At 36.9% G+C, this 21,134-nt stretch overlaps 1 protein-coding gene across 8 annotated transcripts in view; it reads right to left on the bottom strand.

The window, feature by feature from the left end:
• Positions 1-21,134, bottom strand: part of LOC307180253 (uncharacterized protein) — a 1,346,125-nt gene that overhangs the window by 540,351 nt on the left and 784,640 nt on the right. For all 8 annotated transcript variants that reach the window (XR_013825695.1, XM_079910374.1, XM_079910375.1 and 5 more), the window contains one exon: positions 19,245-19,355. The gene's annotated coding sequence lies outside the window, so the exon portion shown is untranslated. The remainder of the gene's footprint in view (positions 1-19,244; positions 19,356-21,134) is intronic.

Here is a 21,134-nt window from a genome sequence, read left to right as displayed (position 1 = left end):
ACTCAAGTAAATAATAATCACCTTTCCACTCCACATATTCAATGTCTATATCACACGTAGAATAGGCACTTATCACATACTGAAGTACCTTCTATTGTAGTTACCTGTACTTGTTTCATTTCTCCTATAAGCTTCTTGAGATCAGGACTCATCTTTTTAGTCCCAATGTTCCTAACAGGGTGTCTAGTATATCACAGATATACCTTAAATATACACTAAATAAATTAATTAATGGAATAGAAATCTGGGTGACTTCAAGTGTGCTTTGGATGAATTTTATTATTTGACAGGATACTTAAGTCCATTTTCTTTAAAGCATTGCTTAAAACATATTGCAATATATAATTTAACTGATTGGCATAAAGTCATTTATAGCTTATTTATGCAAATGACATCATTCCTTTAGTGGTGTATACAGCCTTAAATCCTATGGAATAAACTAGTACACCACCGTGAAAGATTCTTCCAAAGTGGGTAATAAAGAAAAAAAAAAAACAGAAACAAAACGAAAAGACAACCCACAGAATGGGCGAAAATATTTGCAAGTGAAGCAACCAAGGGATTAATCTCCAAAATATACAAACAGCTCATGAAGCTCCATATCAAAAAGAAAAACAATCCAATCAAACAATGGGTGGAGGGCTTCCCTGGTGGCACAGTGGTTAAGAATCCGCTGCCAATGCAGGGGACATGCGTTCAAGCCCTGGTCCAGAAAGATCCCACATGCCGTGGAGCAACTAAGCCCATGCGCCACAACTATTGAGCCTACGCTCTAGATCTCGCAAGCTACAACTACTGAAGCCCACACACCTAGAGCCTGTGTTCCACAAAGAGAGAAGCCACCACAATGAGAAGCCCACGCACCACAACAAAGAGCAGCCCCCACTTGCCACAACTAGAAGAAAGCCTGCATTCAGCAATGAAGACCCAACGCTCCCAAAAATAAATAAAATAAAATAAATAATAATAATTTAAAAAATGTGGGCTTCCCTGGTGGCGCAGTGGTTGAGAGTCCGCCTGCCGATGCAGGGGACACGGGTTCGTGCCCCGGTCCGGGAAGATCCCACATGCCGCGGAGCAGCTGGGCCCGTGAGCCATGGCCGCTGAGCCTGCGCTTCCGGAGCCTGTGCTCCACAACGGGAGAGGCCACAACAGTGAGAGGCCCACGTACCGCAAAAAAGGGCAGAAAATCTAAACAAACATTTCTCCAGAGAAGACATACAGATGGCCAAGAGGCATATGAAAAGATGCTCAACATCACTAATTATTGGAGAAATGCAAATCAAAGCTACAATGATGTATCACCTCACACGAGTCAGAATGGCCATCATCAAAAAATCTACAAACAATAAATGCTGAAGAGGGTGTGGACAAAAGGGAACCCTCCTACACTGTTGGTGGGAATGTAAATTGGTACAGCCACTATGAAGAACAGTGTGGAGGCTCCTTAAAAAATCTAAAAATAGAGCTACCATATGATCCAGCAATCCCACTCCTGGGCATATATCCCGAGGACACCATAATTCAAAAAGATACATGTACCCCAATGTTCACTGCAGCTCTATTTACAATAGCCAGGACGTGGAAGCAACCTAAATCTCCATTGACAGAGGAATGGATAAAGAAGATGCGGTACATATATACAATGGAATTTTACTCAGCCATAAAAAAGAACGAAATAATGCCATTTACAGCAACTTGGATGAACCTAGAGATTGTCATACTGAGTGAAGTAAGTCAGACAGAGAAAGATAAATATCACATGATATCGCTAATATGTGAAATCTTAAAAAAAAAATGGTACAAATGAACCTATTTATAAACCAGAAATAGAGTCACACATGTAGAAAACAAACTTATGGTTACCAAAGGGGAAACGTGTGGGGGGGGGATAAACTGGGAGATTGAGATTGACATATACACACTACTATATATAAAATAGATAACTAATAAGAATCTGCTGTATAGCACAGGGAACTCTACTCAATACTGTTTAATGGCCTAGATGGGAAAAGAATCTAAAAACGAGTGCAGATACGTACATATGTATAACTGATTCACTTTGCTGTACAGCAGAAACTAACACAACATTGTAAATCAAATGTACTCTAATAAAAATTAATTAAAGAATAAAGGAAAAAATATATATGGGAAAACATAACATCAAAGATAACTATCCATTTCTAGGGTTCTGTATCCAGTTTCTAAATTATCAGGACTCCTTGTATATTTTCCTGTTACCCAATGGGACAAGATAGCATTGGCTTTGGAGACAGAAAACATGGTTTGAATTCAACTATGACTTTGCTTCAGCCACTTTACCTCACTGCACCTCAGTTTTCTGGTGGTAATATCTAGTTTGCAGATTGTTGTGAAAATTAAGATAATAAGTATATATAGCCTCGTATATACTAAGCATTCATTAAATTATAAAAATGATCATTACTGGTATATTCACATGTAAGTTAGATGGTGAAGGGTTTAAATTCAAACCAGTTGTCTTGTGTGTGAGCTGTTTTGGTAAATGATTTGAAAGGAGAACAAATTAAAACAAAGGATTTAAATGAAAAGCATTGTATATGGACTCCAATTATCTTTATCTTTGGTTCTTCCATAATTTTTCCATATTATTTTCAGTTAATTGTGCTTTTATTGGTCTCCAAATTTCTCCAGAATTAAGTCATTTCATGAATAAATGTGAAATCTTCACAATACTATAAAATGAAACTTTCACCAAACACAGTAGCACTTTTCACAGGTGAAATAGAAGCATTTCCTCATTTAAAACAATAGTATGTAGAATTATACATTGGAGTTGGAGTTAAAATTTGATCTATATTTTTCTTTTTATGTTTACTGTTCTCTTAGTTATAGCAGAGAGGGTAGAAAAAAATGACCTGTATGAACAACCAAAGAATATATAGCTACCTTTCTTCTAAAACGACTCAGGCATTGTTACAATTCCAGACTCACTGTACCCAGCTATCCAAACCAAGCCTTCTGGTTTTTATGTCTCACACCCATTGCAATGGATTGTAATGGTTCTGTGCTCACAATTACATGTGTGCCCTCTCCTCTCATATACACTTATTATTCTCAATGTAAATTCCCCACCAGTGCTATAGATTATGTCTCTATGCTATGCACTTACAGAAAACCTAATGAAAAGAATAAATTAGAGAGGAAGAAATTACCAGCTACTAATATGATTCCCAATACCAAGGGCCCTGAACTTCTTTAACGTGTATCAAAACTACTTCCAGTGATTACAGCATCAGTGGAGAAAATGGAAAAAAGAAATTAACATGAATTGAAAAGAACCTCCTTTTTGCTTTTGTTCATATAATAATGTGGTTATGTAATGAATTAAGTGAACTAGGTAAAACGTTAGGCTGTAATGAAACACAGGGTTATGTATTGTTACATTGTCCTGAATAGAACAGAGTAGAGAGTTTTACCACTCTAGGGTACTGGGAGAGCATAGTTATATGAAACACAAAGATATTTCCAGGGATTTCTCCCTTGAAAGAACTCCCTCTCCCCTAAGTGTGCAGAAACTACAAATAATATGTTGCCTCCCTATGATTTGATGGGTACCAAAAGGCTCCCCTGCCCCAAATATTTCCCTTCCAAAGAGACAGAAATCTTCACATTACTCATATCTTTGGAGAGAATTTATAAAGACTCTGGTGACCATATAATTTTATCATCTGAATGGAAAACAACTTAGATATAATGGCCTATGAACTATATCAGACTTACAGATGTGTTTTTTAAATTTTTTACCAGAAAGCAGTACAAATTTAATATACATTTAAACATGGAGAACTTTCACATAAATATCTAGATTCCACACTTCTTTTGAAAACTGATGAAATCTGGCAAAACTAGACTCACATTCCTTCACAGAGACTATTGACTTTGGGCAAGTCATTCCATCTCTGAGTCTTAGTTTCCTCATCTGCAAGATGAAGATAATGATATCTAGGGTCACAAAATTGTTAGTAGAATTAAATGAGATAATAAATAGAGAGAGCTCAGGGCACATTAAGCACTTGATAAATGATAATTATTAGTATTAGTGATTAGGGTACATGCCTTATCTCCAGGGGCATGTATCCTGCAAATTTGGCACCAACCCTTCTATACCAGATTTTTCTCCTAATACAGATGTTGAACATAGGTTGCCATTCTACCAGTACACTTGCACTGCTATTTTCCTTATAATAAGAATACTTCTTTTTTTTTTTAACATTCTATTTTCAAAATGAATGATAAACTGAGAGGACTTTTGTATTTCAGAAAAACAGGAAAGAATACTAAAACACCAAATTTTCTCCAGATGCTTTAAAGATGGCCTGATTTCTAAGCAAGGTAGATTTGTCTACCATGCAAAGTGCTACTTTAAAGTTTCCCCCATTTGGAAGTATTGTTGTTGTTTCCACATTGTGTATTTCAAACTGGTCATTCTTAGTTTCAAGATTTCAAAAAGATCCCAAGATATCTGAGTAGTGCATTAAAAACAAAGTTGGCATGCTTTGCCTTTAAATATCTGTTTGAAGTCAAGATGTGTTCAAGAAAAAAAGACGCTTCATCTTCTGAAGCTGTGATACTTATTCTCTGTTTGCCCCTACCCATTCCTCCACTGATCCATTCTGTACCCTTTTCTGACTCGCTCTGTGCTCTTGAAAAACTAATACCTACCAACAGCATTACTGGAGCGCTCTTGTTGGCTGGCTTCTATTTCTTACCTCTAGTTAGTAGTAACATCAGGAGGAGACTAGAGGGGTGAAAGACAGGGAAGGATAGAAGAGAGGCCAGAAAAGAGAGTCCCTATGTTTATCCCCCCTTCCCCACCCTCCCCGATCTACCTCATTGTGGTTCCTCTTTGGTCAAAGTTCTTGTACTATGGCCCATCTTCCATGGCTCTATACTCTCTGTAAACTACAATAACATCATTCTCTCCCCCTACCCCTTCAGGACTAAGGATGGTAGTGGCTTCCTATTGTAGTTAGTTCCTGGGAACCTCCACATGTCTCATTAGTCCCCTTAACCCTAACTAATCTTCTCTAAGTAGTCTCTTGAAATATTGAATTAGATTCTGTCTCCTGAAGGACTCTGACTGCTACAGAAGCCATTACCAAATTTGCTATTTTGTTTAAAAGATTTTATATAGCCTTAATTTTTTGAACTATACTTGTTAAAGAAATAAAAAGAAAACCTGTGAATATTATACAATGCTGATTCTATGAATTATATAATCTTTATAATTGAATAGATATATAACTATTTAGGTCTTTATTCCTCCAAAGTTTACATAAATGTGTACCATTTTACTATCATTTATTTTGGCATGGGAGAAAACACTGATAAAGTAAAAATAAAGGATAAAAAGCATATGATCATCTAAATAGACACAGAAACAGAATCTGACAAAATTCAATATCCATTTATCATAAAAACTCTCAGCAAATGTGTACAGCTATCTCAACATAATAAAGGCCATATATAACAAACCCACATCTACCATCATACTCAATGTTGGAAAGATTAAAGCCTTTCCTCTAAATTCAGGAACAAGGCAAGGATGCCCACTCTCACCATTTCAATTTACAATAGTATTGGAAGTCCTGGCCACTGCAATCAGACATGGAAAGAAATAAAAGGCATCCAAATTGGAAGGGAAGAAGTAAAACTGTCACTGTTTGCAGATGACATGATACTATATACAGAACATCCTAGAGTCTCTGCCAAAAAACCAAATAAGAAAAAAATGAATTCAGTAAAGCTACAGGATACAAGATTAATATGAAAAAATCTGTTGCTTTTCTATATGCTAATAATGAACTATCAGAAAAAGAATTCAAGAGGAAGAGGAACCAAGATGGCAGAGTAGAAGGACATGCTCTCACTCGCTCTTGTGAGAACACAAGAATCACAACTAGCTGCTGGACAATCATCGACAGGAAGACACTGGAATTCACCAAAAAAGACACTCCACATCCAAAGACAAAGGAGAAGCCACAATGAGATGGTAGGAGGGGCGCAATCACAGTAAAATCAAATCCCATAACTGCTGAGTGAGTGGGTGACTCACAGACTGGAGAAAACTTATACCACAGAAGTCCACGCACTGGAGTGAAGGTTCTGAACCCCACGTCAGGCTTCCCAACCTGGGGGTCCGGCAATGGGAGGAGGAATTCCTAGAGAATCAGACTTTGAAGCCTAGAGGGAATTGATTGCAGGACTTTGACAGGACTGGGGAAAACAGAGACTCCACTCGTGGAGGGCACACACAAAGTAGTGTGAGCATTGGGACACAGGAGAAGGAGCAGTGACCCCAGGGGAGACTGAACCAGACCTACCTGCTAGTGTAGGAGGGTCCCCTGCAGAAGCGGGGGGAGGGCTGTAGCTCACCCTGGGGACAAGGACACTGGCAGCAGAAGTTCTGGAAAGTACTCCTTGGAGTAAGCACTCCCAGAGTCTGTCATTAGCCCCATCAAAGAGCCCAGGTAGGCTCCAGGGTTGGGTTGCCTCAGGCCAAACAACCATCAGGGAGGGAACCCAGCCCCACTCATCAACAGTCAACTGGAGTAAAGTTTTACTGAGCTCTGCCCACCAGAGCAAGAGTCAGCACTACCCACCACCAGTCCCTCCCATCAAGCCTCTTAGATAGCCTCATCCACCAGAGGACAGAGAGCAGAAGCAAGAAGAACCACAATCCTGCAGCCTGTGGAACAAAAAACACATTCACAGAAAGACAGACAAGATGAAAAGGCAGGGGGCTAGGTACCAGATGAATGAACAAGATAAAACCCAAGAAAAACAACTAAATGAAGTGGAGATAGGCAACCTACCAGAAAAAGAATTCAGAATAATGATAGTGAAGATGATCCAGGACCTTGGAAAAAGAATGGAGGCAAAGATCGAGAAGAGGCAAGAAATGTTTAACGAAGACCTAGAAGAATTAAAGAACAAACAAACAGAGATGAACAAAACAATAACTGAAATGAAAACTACACTAGAAGGAATCAATAGCAGAATAACTGAGGCAGAAGAATGGATAAGTGACCTGGAAGACAGAATGGTGGAATTCACTGCTGCGGAACAGACTAAAGAAAAAAGAATGAAAAGAAATGAAGACAGCCTAAGAGACCTCTGGGACAACATGAAACGCAACAACATTCGCATTATACGGGTCCCAGAGGAGAAGAGGGAGAGGAAGGACCAGAGAAAATATTTGAAGAGATTATAGTTGAAAACTTCCCTAACATGGGAAAGGAAATAGCCACCCAAGTCCAGGAAGCGCAGCGAGTTCCATACAGGATAAACCCAAGAAGAAACATGCCGAGACACATAGTAATCAAAATGACAAAAATTAAAGACAAAGAAAAATTACTGAAAGCAGCAAGGGAAAAACGAAAAATAACACACAATGGAACTCCCATAGATTAACAGCTGATTTCTCAGCAGAAAATCTACAAGCCAGAAGGGAGTGGCATGATATACTTAAAGTGATGAAAGGGAAGAACCTACAACCAAGATTACTCTACCTGGCAAGGATATCATTCAGATTCGATGGAGAAATCAAAAGCTTGACAGACAAGCAAAAGCTAAAAGAATTCAGCACCACCAACTAGCTCTACAACAAATGCTAAAGGAACTTCGCTAAGTGGGAAACACAAGAGAAGAAAAGGATCTACAAAAACAAACCCAAAACAATTAAGAAAATGGTTATAGGAACATACATATCGATAATTACCTTAAACATGAATGGATTAAATGCTCCAACCAAAAGACAGAGGCTTGCTGAATGGATACAAAAACAAGATCCATATATATGCTGTCTACAAAAGACCCACTTCAGACCTAGGGACACATACAGATTGAAAGTGAGGGGATGGAAAAAGATATTCCATGCAAATGGAAATCAAAAGAAAGCTGGAGTAGCAATAATCATATCAGATAAAATAGACTTTAAAATAAAGAATAATACAAGAGACAAGGAGGGACACTACATAATGATCAAGCGATCAATCCAAGAAGAAATAAAACAATTATAAATATATATGTACCGAACATAGGAGCACCTCAATACATAAGGCAACTGCTAACAGCTATAAAAGAGGAAACTGACAGTAACACAATAATAGTGGGGGACTTTAACACCGCATTTACACCAATAGACAGATCATCCAAAATGAAAATAAATAAGGAACCAGAAGCTTTAAATGACACAATAGACCAGAGAGATTTAACTGATATTTTTATGATATTCCATCCAAAAACAGCAGATTACACTTTCTTCTAAAGTGCACATGGAACATTTTCCAGGATAGACCACATCTTGGGTCACAAATCAAGCCTCAGTAAATTTAAGAAAATTGAAATCATATCAAGCACCTTATCTGACCACAACTCTCTGAGATTAGAAATGAATTACAGGGAAAAAAACATAAAAAATGCAAACAAATGGAGGCAAAGCAATACGTTACTAAACAACCAAGAGGTCACTGAAGAAATCAAAGAAGAAATCAAAAAATACCTAGACACAAATGACAAAAAAACACGATGATCCAAAACCTATGGGATGCAGCAAAAGCAGTTCTAAAAGGGAAGTTTATAGCTATACAAGCCTACCTCAAGAAACAAGTAAAATCTCAAGTAAACAATCTAATCTTACACCTAAAGGAACTAGAGAAAGAAGAACAAACAAAACCCAAAGTTAGCAAAAGGAAAGAAATTATAAAGATCAGAGCACCAATAAATGAAATAGAAAGAAAAAAAACAAGAGCAAAGATCAATAAAACTAAAAGCTGGTTCTTTGAGAAGATAAACAAAATTGATAAACCATTAGCCAGACTCATCAAGAAACAGAGGGAGATTACTCAAATCAATAAAATTAGAAATGAAAAAGGAGAAGTTACAACAGACACCACAGAAACACAAAGCAACCTAAGAGACTACTACAAGCAACTCTATACCAATAAAATGGACAACCTGGAAGAAATGGACAATTTCTTAGAAAGGTATAACCTTCCAAGACAGAATCGGGAAGAAACAGAAAATAAGAACAGACCAATCACAAGTAATGAAATTGAAACTGTGATTAAAAATCTTCCAACAGGGCTTCCCTGGTGGTGCAGTGGTTGAGAGTCCGCCTGCCGATGCAGGGGACACGGGTTCGTGCCCCGGTCCGGGATGATCCCACATGCCGCAGAGCGGCTCGGCCCGTGAGCCATTGCCGCTGAGCCTGCCCGTGTAGAGCCTGTGCTCCACAATGGGAGAGGCCACAACAGTGAGGGGCCCATGTACCGCAAAAAAAAAAAAAAAAAATCTTCCAACAAACAAAAGTCCAGGTCCAGATGGCTTCACAGGTGAATTCTATCAAACATTTAGAGAAGAGCTAACACCTATCCTTCTCGAACTCTTCCAAGAAGTTGCAGAGGAGGAAACACACACAAACTCATTCTATGAGTCCACCATCACCCTGATACCAAAACCAGACAAAGATACTACAATAAAAGAAAATTATAGACCAATATCACTGACGAATATAGATGCAAAAATCCTAAAAAAATACTAGCAAACTGAATCAAACAACACATTAAAAGGATCATACACCATGATCAAGTGGGATTTATCCCAGGGATGCAGGATTCTTCAATATACACAAATCAATCAAAGTGATACACCATATTAACAAATTGAATAAGAAAAACCATATGATCATCTCAATAGATGCAGAAAAAGCTTTTGACAATATTCAACACCCATTTATGATAAAAATAACTCTCCAGAAAGTGGGCATAGAGGGAACCTACCTCAACATAATAAAGACCATATAGGACAAACCCACAGCAAACATCATTCTCAATGGTGAAAAACTGAAAGCATCTCTTCTAAGATCAGAAACGAGACAAGGATGTCCACTCTCACGACTATTATTCAACATAGTTTTGGAAGCCCTAGCCATGGCAATCAGAGAAGAAAAAGAAATAAAAGGAATACAAATTGGAAAAGAAGAAGTAAAACTGTCACTGTTTATAGATGACATGATACTATATATAGAGAACCCTAAAGATGCTACCAGAAAACTACTAGAGCTAATCAATGAATTTGGTAAAGTTGCAGGATACAAAATTAATTCACAGAAATCTCTGACATTCCTACACACTAATGATGAAAAATCTGAAAGAGAAATTATGGAAACACTCTCATTTACCATTGCAACAAAAAGAAAAAAATACCTGGGAATAAACCTACCTAGGGAGACAAAAGACCTGTATGCAGAAAACTATAAGACACTGATCAAAGAAATTAAAGATGGTACCAACAGATGGAGAGATATACCATGTTCTTGGATTGGAAGAATCAATATTGTGAAAATGACTCTACTACCCAAAGCAATCTACAGATTCAACGCAATCCCTATCAAATTGCCAATGGCATTTTTTACAGAACTAGAACAAATCATCTCAAAATTTGTATGGAGACACAACAGACCCCGAATAGCCAAAGCAGTCTTGAGGGGAAAAAACGGAGCTGGAGGAATCAGACTCCCTGTCTTCAGACTATACTACAAAACCACAGTAATTAAGACAATATGGTACTGGCACAAAAACAGAAACATAGATCAATGGAACAAGATAGAAAGCCCAGAAACAAACCCATGCACCTATGGTCAACTAATCTATGACAAAGGAGGCAAAGATATACAATGGAGAAAAGACAGTCTCTTCAATAAGTGGTGCTGGGAAAACTGGACAGGTACATCTAAAAGAATGAAATTAGAACACTCCCTAACACCATATACAAAAATAAACTCAAAATGGATTCGAGACCTAAATGTAAGACCGGACACTATAAAACTCTTAGAGGAAAACATAGGAAGAACACTCTTTGACATAAATCACAGCAAGATCTTTTTTGATCCACCCCCTAGAGTAATGGAAATAAAAACAAAAATAAACAAATGGGACCTAATGAAACTTCAAAGCTTTTGCAAAGCAAAGGAAACCATAAAGAAGAAAAAACAACCCTCAGAATGGGAGAAAATATCCTCAAATGAATCAACAAAGGATTAATCTCCAAAATATATAAACAGCTCATGCAGCTCAATATTAAAGAAACAAACAGCCCAATCCAAACATGCGCAGAAGACCTAAATAGACATTTCTCCAAAGAAGACATACACATGGCCAAGAAGCACATGCAAAGCTGCTCAACATCACTAACTATTAGAGAAATGCAAATCAAAACTACAATGAGGTATCACCTCACACCAGTTAGAATGGGCATCACCAGAAAATCTGTGAAAAACAAATGCTGAAGAGGGTGTGGAGAAAAGGGAACCCTATTGCACTGTTGGTGGGAATGTAAATGGATATGGCCACTATGGAGAACAGTATGGAGGTTCCTTAAAAAACTAAAAATAGAATTACCATATGATCCTGCAATCTCACTACTGGGCCTATACCCAGAGAAAACCATAATTCAAAAAGACCCATGTACCCCAATGTTCATTGCAGTACTATTAACAATAGCCAGGTCATGGAAGCAACCTAAATGCCTATCAACAGATGAATGGATAAAGAAGATGTGGTACATATATACAATGGAATATTACTCAGCCATAAAAAGGAAAGAAAATGAATCATTTGTTGAGATGTGGATGGATGTAGAGACTGTGAAACAGAGTGAAGTAAGTCAGAAAGAGAAAAACAAATATCGTATATTAACGCATGTATGTGGAACCCAGAAAAATGGTACAGATGAACCGGTTTGCAGGGCAGAAGTTGAGATACAGATTTAGAGAACAAACGTATGGACACCAAGGGGGAAAACCGCTGTGGGCTGGGGATGGTGGTGTGCTGAACTGCGCGATGGGGATTGACATGTATACACTGATGTGTATAAAATTGATGACTAATAAGAACTTGCATTATAAAAAAACAAAGAAACAATAAAAAACAACTGATACTAAACTTTCTTTGGGTTATGTGTATGGAAATATGTTAATATAAATGTTTCAGACATTACATGAAATTTCTAAAAATCTTATATGTTCTGATATAATGTTATAAGTCATAATTCTAGTTATTACTTTAAAATGTATATCTCAGAAATAACTAAATTTCCTTGTCAATTGCATTATTATGGAATTTCCTCAAATCTTTAACTGTGGTCATTTTTAAGTCTTTTGTCATTTACAGACAGTTCTGGGTGTTCTCTGATGCTTTTGCAAAAATGTTGCTAGAAAAGGGTTTCATCTTCAAGGGATTCATGAAAAAGACTCTGGCAAGTACAGGTTTCTGGTAACTGACTATACTGCTGAACTGAATGAATAAGCATTTTCAGAACTCTAATGGAAAACTGATGAATTAATAAAAGGTCTAAGAAAAGATCAAGATGAAAAAAAGTTAATTACATGGGACTGAGTGAACTGATGAGGATGATTATAATTTTTGTGACTTTCTGTTTGAATAAAAAAAAATCCCACAAGGACTCAGAGGCAAAAAATATATAAATCAATTTTCACTGCCAAGTAAAGGAGCTGTTACAGTGGAGGATTACTGGACTGAATGTCAATATTATGACATAGTATGAGTGTGTTTCCTGTTTGGTAATTGCAATCATTGTTGCTTTTGTTGTGGTCATACATTTACAATGCTTGGTGTCAGTTTATTTATCTCTTGTAAAAATAAAATACAAAAAAAAAGAAAGGAAAACAATTCAAGAAGACAACCCCATTTATAATTGCATCAAAGGAATTAATTACCTAGGAATAAACTTAACGACAGAGATGGAAGATCTATACTCCAAAAACTCTAAGACACCGATGAAGGAAATTGAAAATGATACAAATAAATGGTAAGATATCATATGTTCATGGACTGGAAGAATTAATATTGTTAACATTTCCATACTACACAAGGTAATCTACAAATTTAATACAATCCCTATCGAAATACTAATGACCTATTTCCCAGAAATAATCCTAAAATTTATATGGAACCACAAAAGACCCCAAACAGCCAAAGCAATCTTGAGAAAAAACAACAAAGCTGGAGGATTCATGCTTCCTAACTTCAGACTATACTACAAAGCCACAGCAATCAAAACACTATGGTCCTGGCACAAAAACTGACACATAGATCAATGGAACAGAATAGAGAGCCCAGAAATAAACCCATGCAGTTATGACCAATCAATCTACAACAAGGGAGGCAAGAATATACAATGGAGAAAAGACTATCTCTTAAATAAGTGGTGCTGGAAAAACCAGACAGCTATATATAAAACAATAAAATTAGAACATTCTCTAACACCATATAGAAAAGTTAACTCAGAATGGATTAAAGACCTAAATGTAAGATCAGAAATCATAAAAATCCAAGAAGAAAACATAGGCTGAGCACTCTGACATAAATCACAGCAATATTTTTTTGGATCAGTCCCTAAAGCAAATGAAACAAAAGCAAAAATAAACAAATGAGACCTAATTAAAGTTAAAAGCTTTTGCATAGCAAAGAAAACCGTTGACAAAAGGAAAAGACAACCTACTGAATTGGAGAAAATATTTTCAAATGATATGACTGATAAGGGGTCAATACCCAAAATATGTAACAGCTCATAAAACTCAATATCAGAAAAATAAACACACAATCAAAAAAACAGGCAGAAGACCAGAATAGTAAGTTTTCCAAAGAAGATATACAGATGGCCAACAGGCACATTAAAAAATGCTTAATATTGCTAATCATCAGAGAAATGCAAATCAAAACCACAAAGAGATATCACCTCACACCTGTCAAAATGGCTATCATCAAAAAGTCTACAAACAACAAATGTTGGTGAGGATGTGGAGAAAAGGGAACCCTAGTACACTGTTGGTCAGATTGTAAATTGGTACAGCCACTATGGAAAACAGTATGGGGTTTCCTCAAAAAACTAAGAATAGAACTACCATATGATACAGCAATTCCACTCCTGGGTATATATTGGAAGAAAATGAAAATACTAATTTGAAAAGATACATGCACCCCAATGCTCCTTGCAGCATTATTTACAATAGCCAAGATATGGAAGCAACCTAAGGGTCCATTAACAGATGAATGGATAAAGAAGATGTGTATATGTATGTATGTATCTATGTGTACGTACACACACACACACACACACACACAAAATGGAATACTACTCAGATATAAAAAAGAATGAAAATTTGCCATTTGCAACAACATGGATGGACCTAGAGGGTATTATGCTTAGTAAAATAAGTCAGATAGAGAAAGAAAAATACTCACTGTTATCACTTAAATGTGGAATCTAAAAAGTAGAACAAATAAATGAATACAACAAAACAAAAACAAACTCACAGATACAGAGAACAAACCAGTGGTTACCAGTGGGGAGAGGAAAGGGGGCAGTGGCAAGACTGGGGTAAGGGGATTAAGAGGTACAAACTACTATGTATAAAATAAATAAGCTACAAGGATATATTCTGTATATAGCACAGGGAATATAGCCAATATTTTATAATAACTTTAAATGGATTACAAGCTATAAAATTTTGAATCACCATCATACACCTGAAGCTAATAATATTGTAAATCAACTACAGTTCAATGAAAAAACTAATCCTAATAACAATACTAATTATTATTCCATCTGATAGAGTGTCATTTTTCAAATAAAACTTTAGAATTAGTTGAATTACAATACTGTAATTAAGCATTACAGTAGTCCATGTGTTGGAAATACTTACTATTTAATAAAACACTTTTTAGCCCTGGGATTGAGTACACCTTGAAACTCAAAAGATGAAGAAATGTTCACTTTTATTGAAACCAAACCATTAGGATAATCAAATAAATGTAATTTTAGCACCTTGACAACTATGAAACACAAATAACAACTAAGCAAGGTGATGAAGGGGTTTACTAAAAAAGTAATCCTCCAGGATCTGTCCTGTGCCAAGGATAGAATTATTTAATATATTTTCATTTCTAACCAAATTACTGGTCAATAATTATCCATGTTAACTATGATGACCCTAAACTCCTAAAATATTCCAAAGTGCCTATCGAATTATTAAAGGAATCAAGGTATGCTCTTTTTAGTTTCGGTTTTATATACTCTTAATTGCATTATTTTTATATCATATTTTGGTAATCGCCAATGCACATATATGTTTATTTAAGAAATACTGTTGAATGTCTTCTTTATGCAAGATGTGTTCAGAAATGTGGATGAAGTGACAGTGATCAATAATGGTGTTTAAATATTCTGGTTAATTGAGAATAATTTTGAGGGTCATAACACATTTTACTCCATCTCCCTACCATACTGGATACAATGAAATTTGCTCTACATGGCCAAATATGTTAAATAAAAATGTAAAATTACCAGGATTTCCTTTATATTACAATTTTATTAACATTCTTACCAATTTCTAATCTCTCACCTCAGTGGCTACCTTTGTAACAATCAGCAGAATGTTAGCTATGGCTACTTTGCATAAATATTTGTATTTCTTATTGTTTACTTGATAATGTATTCTGCTTTAGGCTGTCTTTAGGCATCTGTGATGGTGACAGGAAATTCATCTCTCTCAAACATGATACAATTAAATCAGTTTGGGTTTGAGTTGATAAAGGATAAACTGCTCCACAAGGTAATACCAAGTAGGATGCATTTACTTTTGGTCTCTCAGGGGAAAGAGAATTTGAACATAAGACCTCACCTCATGTTAGTCTGAAAAATGAGGAACCCATCCCATTTCCAGGTGTCATTTTTGTTTCACATACACATGGGTAACTCAAGGGACATGCCAAAATGAATTCAAATTTTTTAAAGCGGGATTTTCAATTATGGGATTTGGGGAAGAATGTGCCAGTGGGACAGTATACCTCTCTTTCTGCCTCATCCTCTACATCTAATCAACACCAGTGTTTTATGAATTGTAACTCCTAAATATCACTGGAACACACCGTTACTCTCCATCCATATGTCACTTCCCTAAGGGGAAGCCACCCTCACCTCTTAGCTGGACCTTCTCCTAACAAGTCCCCCTACACCCAATCCGTCCCCATTCCAAACTACTTTTCAAATCGCAATATCATTAATCTTTCTAAATAAAGCACAAATCTGATCATTCACCTGCCACCTTGCCTTCAGGCTTCCCTTTGCCTGCTAAGTGAAATTCAAATGCTGTAGCAAGGCATGTGAGTACAAGTCTTATCCCTTGTCACTAACCATCCCCATGCCTCTGTAGTTATACTTCATGCTCTGATTATACTAAACTGCTTACAGCTCCATACATATTTATTTCCTCTCATTTATCCAGAATTTAGCACATGCTAGTAACTTTGCCCGGAACACCATTGACCGCTTCACCTTCGCTTTTTCTAATGCTCACTCTTACTCTTTCTTCAGGTCTCAGCTAAGACAGCCTTCCTCCAGGCAACCTCCTCTGACTCTCAAAGACTGTGCTAAGTATGGCTGCTAGTTTTACCAGAATACTTTATAATTCCTTATTACCACTTAATCCCACTGTATTTTAATTGCCTATTTGTCTAGCTTTGTCACTAGACTGTAAACTCCACGAGAACAATTTTATCTTGCTAATAATTACATCCTCAACCCCTAGTATAATGGTTCCAAATAATTTTTTGTTGCTAATAGACCTCCTATCTTATATCCACATATTTTTTACTTCAAAGAATCAGTGGCCAAGCAGACAATCTGAATACGGGGGCACATTAAAGTCTGGAGGAGGTGGACTGCCACTTGGGTTATCTGTCATATCCAGAAACTCAATCAATAAAATTATATGCTATATAAAGAGCTATTTCTAGGATCTTTTTCCACTTTAGCAGTACAAGGCACCCACGGGAGCTTTAAAATTACAGGGATTTGCCCCTTTTATTACCAGTGTTGTGCAAATTAAAAACATCCTGTCAAGGCATAGAATCCTCTCCACAAGTTACAGAAAAGAAAGAAAACCATTTTAGTACTGAACAAGCACTAAACCAGATTAAAATGCGTGTCACAGGCAACCTGCTAAGAGATTATAAAGGCAGAAAGAGATTCCACCCTATGTATCACCAAGCAGCGACAATGCATTCCATACATGTTCTCAAGATTAACCATAACTTGTCTTCCCATAAGAGGACATTACAACACCATTGCATATGCATTCTTTCATAGTTCATCCCAAATTCATCTGGCATTGAGGTAGCCATTTGTGTTAGCTAACTGCCTTTGTCTGAAGGAAAAACAAAACTGCTATCACTAGGAGGAGCATTTGGTTACAGCTCAGGGAAAGACATTCCTACAGTGATAGGGAGATAGAGACACTATATTCCTTGATGTTTACATTTCAAAGAGATGTTTCCCAGATGCTTAAGAAAAACACTCCTGGGTTGTAAAGCTGGCAAGAGGCTTACCTATTCTTTGAAAAGATCTACAGAGATATCAAAGGGAGAGAAGGATTCACAAATAATAGGTTTCTCACAGAAATATACTGAGAAAGGGAGAGGGAATTTTGCTCTTGGCAATGGGAAAAACCATTAAAAAAAAAATCTACCATTATACCAGTCAGCTCAAATAGTTAGGTAGGGCTTTGTCCCTCCTTAATAAGCAAGCCTCCCTCAGAGAATATATTTTCTCTCTCACAATCTATGTATCTCACATTACAGAAAAAATGAATTGAGAAAGCCACACCCATGGTGTTAAAAAACATATACATGCTAATGAGATGTCCAGATTATATTACTAGTCTGGGCCTTTCCCTTGAACTCAAGACTCATACAGAAGAGATATTAAAATATTTAAAGATTGGTATTACCTGGGTATTGACAAATCAGAAAAGACACCAGCCCATGTTCTATGCAGGTGTGCTGTATATATGCAACTGCCTAATCAAAATTAATAACTTAATTTTACCACTTAATAACTAATTGGTATCTTAAGTATAATGTGTCAAACTTTTATCCCTAAGCTGCTAGTAGCATGGTCTTCCCTGTACCAATAAAATACAACTCTACTGCTTGGGCCCAAAAAATAGCATATCCAGCTTATCAGGAATCCTGTTTTCTCAAACTTAAAAACGTGTCACCAAATCTAAACGTTTCTTATGTCCCCAGTGTTAAGACTCTAGTCAAAATTACCATCATTTTTTGGCATGGATTACTGTAAAAGCCCACGAACCAGTCTCCCTGCTTCACATCTTGTGCTCCTACATTCTCTTCTCCATACAAAAGGCAGAACAATTTTTTAAAAACCCAAGTCAGATCATGCTTCTCTTCAGCTCAAACCTCCAATGACTTCCCATTTCACCAGCGTATAAGTCAAAGTCTATACAACGGCTTACAAGCTCCCACAAGGCCTCCTGTTATTTCCGTCATCTCGTCTGCTATTACTGTCCTTGTTGCTTCCTCCACTATAACCACACTTGCTGTTCCTAAAACTGGCCTTGAGGGCTTTGAACTGGCTATTTCTTCGGTCTTGAACTCTTTCCCCATCTATTAGCATGGCTCTCTCCTTTACTAAAGTCACCAATTTTTGAAAGTATTTTTAAAATATATTTCTACTGAGACATAATTTACATACCATAATATTTACTATGTTAAAGTGCAAAATTCAGTGGCTTTTAGTATACTCACAGGGCCGTACAATCATCACCATTTTATAATTTGAGAAATTTTTCATCACCTCAAAAGGATACTCCACACTCTTTAAACAGTCACTTCCCTGTTCCTCCCGTTTCTTCAGCCCCAGACAACCATTAATTCACTTTGTGTCTCTGTGGACTTGGCTACTCCTGTCATTTTGTACAGATGGAATCATATAATATGTGGCCTTTGTGTCAGGCTTCTTTCACTTAGCATCATGTTTCTGAGGTTCATCCAAGTTGTCATATGTATCACTCACTACTTCATTCCTTTTTATGGGTAAAGATATTCACTGTATCTTGGATATACAATTGGGTATACAATTTGACTGTCTATTCATCTGTTGATGGACAGAAACATTAACTTTTAAGTACAAAAACTATAAGTTCAACATTAGTGTATCCACAATTGTAACTGGTAATGTCAAGATTATATGTGGTATAAACAGAATGCTGTGGAAAAATGATATTTAAATTATTTGCCAGCAACTGTTTTTTTTATAAAGTCCCTTCTAGCTCTTGTTTTATTAAATATGTGAATACAGTATTTTTATTAATCTCTTACCTCTGAGAACTTGTATTTGGGATGGGTTCAGCCAGATCGCTAGGATAGCAATTGAGTTTTTGGGCCATTCCTGTTAGAGTGGTCCACGGTAGCTGTAACCCTGGATCTGATCTGGAATAAGAGAACACCAAGGCATCACCCTCAGGAATTTCACTATCAGAGCAACAGCTTTGCCACAGTATTTTTTTTTTTTTTTTTTTACTGTTCAAAGCCCTATTCAGTGAGGCATTCAACCCTGTGACAGACTTGTGTGCTGTGCACAAGGATGGCTGGAACATTCTGAGAGGTCTTTGACATCATGACTCTCAGGGATCCACCTACCTGGGACTGACCAGCACAGTACTCAGCGTATGTGGCCTTTACTGTCAGATGACAGCTTGGGAAACACCCTGGGCTGCCTGCCTCCTTCCACTTCCAGAGGCAGTCTGGTTGCCTTTAGAGTTGAAACAACTTCACTCAGCCAAATTTGCTTAGACTCTGGCCAAATATAACTTTGTCTTGAAGCTTTTTAAATTAATATTATTTACATATCATAAAGTTCACTGTTTTAAAGTATACAGTTTAGTCATTTTTAGTATATTTACAAGGTTGCACAACTATCACCACGATCTACCTTCAGAATATTTTCATCACCCCAAAAATAAACCTCCTACACAGTAATAGTCATTCTTCACTCCTCTTCCCCAGACCCTAACAACCACTAATCTGCTTTCTATCTCTAAGGATTTTCCTATTTTGTACATTTCCTATAAATGGAACTTACAACCTGTACCCTTTTGTGATGTCTGAAGTTCACTCATGTTGTAGCATGTATCAGAATTCATTCCTTTTCATGGCTCAATAATATCCCATCATAATAGATATACAACATTCTGTTTACCTACATATCCATTGGTGAGCACTTGATTTTTTTCAACTTTTTGAATATTATGAATAATTCTGCTATGAACACTGATGTACAAGTTTTTGTGTGGACATAGTCTTCACTTTTTTTGTTAAATCAAATATCCCCTTCTCAACAAAGCCTGCCCTAACCATCCTATTTAAAAATACCATCCCCTCCCTCTTCATGACATTCTCTATTCCTACTCTCTGGGCTACATTTCTCTAAGATACTTGTGACAATTTGCTACTGTTCATCTTTCTCCACTAGAATGCAAACTACATGAAGACAGAGAATCTTGTTTCTTTTGTTTAATGCTGTAACCTTGGTGCTAGAAAAGAGTCTTAAGCAGAATAGATATACAATATGCATTTTTGACACTTTCTGTTCCCTTTGTTCAGGGCAATTAGTGCCCCCTCTATATACATGCTTGAAAAGCCAATCCTGGGAAGGTCTCATCCATCTACTTTCCATACCAAAGGAATTGGAAAGTGTGTGTGAACATCCTCCAGATACTCTATTTTCTAGTCACCACACCATACTCTCTTCTAAGTAAAATAGAGGACCTAAGAGTACCAACACAGGGGCAGATGAGAGGAGGGCACATATCCCTCAACTTCCTAAAGAAACCGGTGTGAGAGAACTGTCAACATTACATGAACTGTATAATATGGAAGTTAAACATGTGGACTGTGGAGACAAAAGGCCTGGATTTGCCATACTCTGCTGCTTTTTAGCTGTATGACCTTGAGTAAGTTAGTTTCTTTACCTTAGTTTTCTCACAAGTATCAGACATTTCAAGTAAAGAATATGAATAATAATAACAATAATTATACCAACTAACATTTAATGAGAGACAGTATAGTAATGGTAATTAGGAGCACAGTCTCTGGAGCCACACTGCCTGGGCTCAAATATTACTACACTGCTTACTGACTGCATGACCTTGGGCAAGTTACTTAGTCTCTTTGTGCCTCAGTGTCTATAAAATGGGGATGATAACAGTA

The sequence above is a fragment of the Stenella coeruleoalba genome, assembly GCF_951394435.1.
Source record: "Stenella coeruleoalba genome assembly, chromosome: X".
Taxonomy (NCBI): domain Eukaryota; kingdom Metazoa; phylum Chordata; class Mammalia; order Artiodactyla; family Delphinidae; genus Stenella; species Stenella coeruleoalba.
This window is presented reverse-complemented; position numbering and strand designations above follow the sequence as displayed.